The following is a 6,874-nucleotide window of genomic DNA, read 5'->3' on the forward strand; positions in this document are numbered from 1 at the left end:
GTCCAAAACAGAGAGGTGATGGAAGGGAGGAAGGCAAATGTTTGGGAAAGACTGTAGGACAAAGAATCCGTTATAGGAGCATTCATCAAAGTATTGTTTCTACCTCCGGAAAACTGGAAACCACCCAGGTGGCCATCATTGAGTGACTGGTTAAATACTTATTAAATGATTGTATAACGGAATACTAGCATTCCATTATAGCATGGTACATACAACAACAGAATTCAAAATAAATATAGCATTAAATGATTATATAATAGAATACTATGCAACAATGAAAACACGCTGGACCAAAACACTTTATGCACAAAAAAATGTGCAAAGCATGCTAATTGCAAGAGATACTATAGTACAGAAACCCTTTTGCCATAAACTAAAAAAAATATTCACACACTGAAAAATCTTAGTAGTGAGATTAGGCTGTTTTTTAAAGTTTATTTTCAACCCAAATTTGCCTCTATTTTCTAGTATGATCATGTGACATTCAGGCAATTAAGAAAAAACAATTTTTTTAAAAAATCACTATTTCAAAGGATCAAGAAAAGCAAAGATAATTTGGAAGAATAAGGGGGAAGAAGACACCAGATACTGAGACTTATGATAAAGCTAAAGAAATTCAGACAATGTAGTATTGACGTAGGAATTGATGGACTGATAATGAGTTAAGAAATCTAACTTCATCCTCATCATCTTCTTGATGAGTCAAGAAAGGACAGCCCAGAAAGAGATCCTGATGTTTCTGGAAACTTAATACATGATAGTATAGGCTCTGCAGGTCAGGAGGAAGGAAAGAGCTTCCATAAACAGTGCTGGCTTGTGGTTATTCACATGTGTAGTCCCATCTCCTTCTTGCACGAAAATAAATTCCAATGAATTAAAGACTAAGACAAAACTTCAAGATATTTAAAGGGAAATCTAAGAGACTATTAATGTCTCTAAAATAGTGTCACGTTTCTTACCTCAAAAAGTATAAACTCTTATAGAAAAAGACTGATCTACTACTGATCATTTTAAAGTTCTAGGGAGCTCTGAGGAGCTCTGGTAGCACAGTGGCTAAGGCACTTGACTGCTAACCAGAAGGCTGGCGGTTCAAACCCACCAGCCACTCCTCGGAAGGAAGGTTGGGCAATCCTACTTCCGTACGGCAAATAACAACAACAACAGGGAGCTCTGGTAGCATAGTGCCTAAGGCACTTGACTGCTAGCCAGAAGGCTGGCGGTTCAAACCCACCAGCCACTCCTCGGAAGGAAGGTTGGGCAATATACTTCCATAGTGATACTGCCTCGGAAACCCAAGGAGGGGTCATTATGAGTCAGGTCCGACTCGAGGGCACATAACAACAACAAAGTTAAATGTATCAAGGGACATTATAAGCAAGTGAAAAGATGGTGAGTAGATATTTTGCAATGGGCACAACCACAAAGGAATTAACATCCAGGATAAATAAAGAACTAAAAATATAAGTAAAAGACAATCCAATAAAAAGTGGTAAAATACAACAACAGATAATTCACCAAAAATGTACAAATGGAAATTAATGTATGATAAAATTCTTAGCCTCATTAGTCATCGGGAACACAAATTAAAACAATCAGCTATCATCTCATCCCCTCAGATTAAGAAAAATTCCTGAGATGCACAGACACTACAACCTCGTAATTTCTCTCCTAGTATCTATGTACCTTAGAGTCTCCTTACACATGCCTGAGAAGTCACAGGCAAGAATGATCACTGAAGAGTTGTTCATAATATCAAAAAATCAGAAATCCATCAACAGGAACATGGATAAATAAACTGTTCTATTCATACAATGATGCTTGAAAACAATGAAAGTTAATGAACTTTAAGCTAAAAGTATCAACATGGATAAACCTCAAAAATAATCTAGAGAATGACTGAATCCTCCCCCTCAAAAAAATCTATAGAATGATATATACATTACATCTCTCTCTCACTGCCAGTTGAGTCGGATCCCACTCATAGCAACCTCTCCTTGGGTTTCCGAGGCAGTATCACTACAGAAGTAGATTGCCCAACCTTTCTTCCAAGGAGTGGCTGGTGGGTTTGAACCGCTAGCCTTTTGGTTAACAGTCAAAAGCGTTAGGCACTACACCACCAGAGCTCCCATACTTTATATAAGGCTTTCTAAAAGGTAATGAAAGTATTAAAAACATGCATGGAAATCACCAAAATCAAGACAGTAATTTCCTTTAGGAAGGAAAGGAAATGCGATTGGGCAAAGGACTTCAACTGGAACTGAAATGTTTTACGTATCTATATCCATATCCATATCCATATCTATATCTATCTATCTATCTAATAAAACATACACACCTCAAAGCAATTATTGTAAAACATTAAGGTCTGACAAAGCTGAGTCCTGGATACATAGATATCTGTTCTAGTCTTCTTTGTAATCTTCCATGTGCTTAAACTGTTTCATCATGAAAAATTTACCAAAAGTAATCACCTATTTCGACCCTCTCCTTTTATCTTTGCTGCAGGCCCCAGGGTGGCAGCAGCCACTGTGCTGGTGACCAGGGCAGCAGGCCCAGTTCCTTCCACCTTGCCTGTTCCTCACCAGGCAGGAGCACCAGTGGACTGCGAGTCTCTGAATGTGCAGAATGTGGAGCCCCATGCCTGCCTGGCTCTGTCCAGCTCCAGAAGAGCATGATACACAGGCCAAAGCTTTCCTATGAGGCAATGTAAAGAGGTGGGGAGAAGTGGGACCAGGTCCCCATGGCCAGGCTGGAGCATCCCTGTTCTACAGGAGCTAAATGAGCAACCCAGGGAGTCCCCATCCTCCCCCTGGTGACAGGAGGATCTGGGGGAGTGCAAAGAGCTTTGGAGTTGGGAAAACATGGGTTCAAATCCAGTTCCAGTATGATATAATTCCATAACCTCAAGCAAATTATTTATTTTCCAATTTAAAATAGAAATAATGATCCCTGTCTTATAGGTATATATATATATACCAAACCAAAAACCAGACTCACTGCCACTGAGTTGAGTTTGACTCATAGCGACGCTGTTCTGGTTACCTAGTACTGTTCTCTAATAGAAATACTACAAATGGGATGACTTGAGCAAATAGGAGTTGATTCTCTTACAGTTCAGGAGGCTAGAAGTCTGAGTTCAAAGTGCCAGGCTCTAGGGGCTATGTGAAAGCCCCTCGACCTTGGGCTTCAGCTCTGACTCTTGCTCCCAGCCCACTGAAGCTAGAGGCATCTCTTCACTCAGGCAGCTACTGGCTGCAGAGGCTAACAAGCCCAAGGTTGACAAATAAAATGGCACTGTCCCAATGTTACTAAACCACATGGCAGGCCATTAATATAAGTCCATTGAAAGTCCCAAGGTCAGCAGAGCATGGCAGGCTGCTGAACAACGACTCAGCTACATGCAGGGTTCAAGCATGCCATAAGCTAGAGACCGTTCCCAAGGCTTCTCCTTATATACTGGAAGCAGACCACATCCCTAAAGCAGCTACTCAGCTGCTCCCAGTAGATTCCACCATGGCAATGATTACCAGTCTCATCATGGGGAATACTACATCCAAGCTGCCCAATCACTCAACCAGGCTCAGCCAAGTTGACACACAAATGTAACTACCACAGACCCCCACTGGGTTTCCAAGTAAATCTTTATGAACTAGATTGTCCCATCTTCCCTCTGTGAAGCAGCTGGTGGGTTTGAACCACGCCAACTTTCTGGTTAACAGTGAAATGCCTTAGACACTGTGCCACCAGAGCTCCTTTTAGATGTGTATACATATTGTTGTGATGTGCCGTGGAGTCGGACTGTACTCATAGCGACCCCTCCTTGGGTTTCCGAGGCAGTATCACTACAGAAGTAGATTGTACCATCTTCCTTCCAAGGAGTGGGCCTTAGGCACTACGCTACCAGAGCTCTCAGTGATCCAAAAGATGTCCAAGAGATATTATATAAAAATAGACAAGATGCTGAGTGGTATATAAAATATATGATCCCAATCTCTTTTTTAAAAAAAAAAAACAAAAAAAAAACACTTGTATCAGCAACAAACTTATTGGTGTTACACATAATTCTGGAAGACTACTGTTGTTATTTGCCAGTGTTAGTAACTCATGGCAATCCCAAGTATGCAGAGTAGAACTGTTCCATAAACCAAACCAAAACCAAACTCACTGCCCTCGAGTCGATTCTGACTTATAGTGACCCCTATTGGGTTTCTGAGGCAGTAAATCTTTACAGAAGTAGACTGCCCAGAGTTCCTTCTGCAGAGTGGCTGATGGGTTTGAACTGCCAACCTTCTGGTTAGCAGTCAGATGCCTCAGACACTATGCCACCAGAGCTCCTTGAACTGTTCCATACTTAGTACTATAAATGCTTTAGGTCTGAAGATACATAAATTTGTAGGTCTACTTTATACCTTCTTCCATTATGTGAATTTACTTTCATGGGTAGAGAAAATACTTGGAAAAAATCAAAAGGTCTTCCTTAGAACGTAGTTTCTGAAGACTGTAAAAGGTTAGAAAAAGGCTATTCCTGTTGCTCCTCGAATCACCCAAGTAACACACACTCTAACAGTGGCCAGAATGGAGGCAAGAGCAGAGTGGCTAAGAGTTCACGCTCCAGAGTCAAGCAACTCAAATGCCAGCCCCCCACTTCCTCACTGTAGGCCTTGGGACCATGACTCTCCCTTTCTGGGCCTCAGTTTCCTCCACTGTAAACTGAGTGTGTTACAGTATCTACCTCAAATAGTTACTGTGAGGTTATTGACAACGTCAGATACAATGCCTGGCACAGAGTCTGTGTGCTACCGATCCCACAACCCCACCTGCCATCACAGATACTCCCCCAAGTTCCCAGAACTCAGAGGAGAACAGAGCTAGGTGAGAACTGACTGCAAACACAAATGCCTCCAAGCACAGAGCAGGTTATGCAGAGGCTGCTGGGACCTCTTGGGACCCACAGACCACACTTGGAGAGGCTCAAACTTCTGGAGACATTCCCTAGCTCAGGATTCAAGAAAAGACAGAGGCTGGAGAGTTAACGGTACTACCCCTTAGGTGTCAATTGCCATGTCACTGATGTTTCTTACTGACAGAGAAGGGAGTCAGAGACACTGGCATACTGCCCCTGGTCCAAGTGGGAGACCACCCAAGCACGCCCCAGACCCCAAGTTGACCTGCAGAGATTTCTCATGGCTCCCATACCTGAGTGGCGGCAGGCAGGCACGGGTTGCTGGCTGAACAGGGCACAGAGGGCCTTTTGTTAAAGCACAAACAGATGGACAATAATGAGAAAATTTCCCAGGCAGGAGGGGAAGGGAAGGCTGGCACTCTCCTCCTCATCCCACAGACAGGGAGGCTGTCCTTCCAACATTCTCCCAGGGAAGGGGGAAGGGCCTTTCCTAAGCAGCCTGAGGAAGACAGTGGGTCACCGGACCCCTCCTGGGAAGGCTCCAAGCCTGTGAATCTGCTCCACAGTCAGCACACCCCAGGCCACATGCTTCCTCTGGTCCCTGAGCCAGGAAGGATGGAAGGTCTCACCCATCATCAGGCACATACGGGGCTCCTCTCTCCACAGTGGGGCACCTAGGCTCCCACACCCATACTCAGTTGGGGTGAGTCAGAGGCCAAGGCTGGGGTGCTGCCTGGCTTGGCACACCCTGGTGTAGAAAGCACACCCTCCGTAGGGGAAGGAAGAGGAGAAGCAGTCTGGGGCTAGGGGAAGGGCAAGTTTCAATTCCACGCTGATCTCAGATCTGCGCTGGGCTTCCCAAACAGGTTCATCCTCATGCAAACTGGGAAGGGTGTGGCCTGCCTTCCAGGTAAGTGAGGGAGAAGGGTGACAGATGAGAAATACCCACCTGGGGCTCTCCCCACCCACTCCCCCCAGCCAAGCACACAGAAGCAGCAGGCCAGGCTTACAGGCACAGGCTAGGGTCTCCCTGCACATACCAGGCTGACATGAAAGCTCCCAGGTACTAAACACTGATGCAGGGCCAGCGCCTATGCCTCAGCTCCCAATCCTCATGTTAACCAGGAAGGAGGCTCCCCTGCTCTACCAGTGTGACCTTGGGAAAGCCACTTAGCCTCCCCAGGCTCCAGTTTCCTCATCTGTAAAATGGAATGAGTCTGTTCCTCAGAGGATTGTGGTGAGGACTGAATAAGACAGACCACATAAAACTCCTGGAACAGCGCCTGCTGCATAGTAAGACTCTGCAATATCAGCTGCTGTTACAGTAACGGTAGGTTTTATCAGTCTCTTTAAAGGTGTTAAATCTGAGGCATAGAGAAATTAAGTGACCTGCACACAGCTGCACAGCTGGAAGATGGTAGAGAAGATCTATGCCAAGTATCTCCTTTCCCTTGTGCCACTGCCTTGAAACCAAGCACGTTTCCTGGGCTTACCTGGGTACCCAGACCCCTAGAGATGTTTCCCAAACCAAGACACCCCTTTGCTTGCGAGTGCAGGGAAACACGGTCTCTGCAGGCCCTGCTCAGATAGCTCTTGTCTCTCAGGCACAGCTTTAAGAAAATTTGGAAAGAGAGCACAGCTTTTGAGTCTATGCCCAGAAGGCAGGTATTGAGTGTGTGCCAGTGGGGGTAGGGACCTGGGGTGGTGGCAGGTCTTGATCTGCTCTGAACTCCAGCTCTTCCAAGACAGGTTGAGAAACAGGGGCATGAACAGTCAAGAGAGGCTGCAGACACCTCCATGAGATCCCAGGGGACTGGGTTCTGGCCAGGCCCAGCCAGGTAAGGAAAAGGGCTAAGGGGGCCTAAGCTGCCTACTGCCTCATTCTGGGCTGGAGGCGGGCTGTCCCCAGGGCCCTGAAACAGGGAGCCAGCTGAGGGAGGCAATGGTCCACCCCCACTGCCGGTCAGCACA

The sequence above is a fragment of the Orycteropus afer genome, unplaced genomic scaffold, assembly GCF_000298275.1.
Source record: "Orycteropus afer afer isolate SDZICR_OR568_19922 unplaced genomic scaffold, OryAfe1.0 scaffold00123, whole genome shotgun sequence".
Taxonomy (NCBI): domain Eukaryota; kingdom Metazoa; phylum Chordata; class Mammalia; order Tubulidentata; family Orycteropodidae; genus Orycteropus; species Orycteropus afer.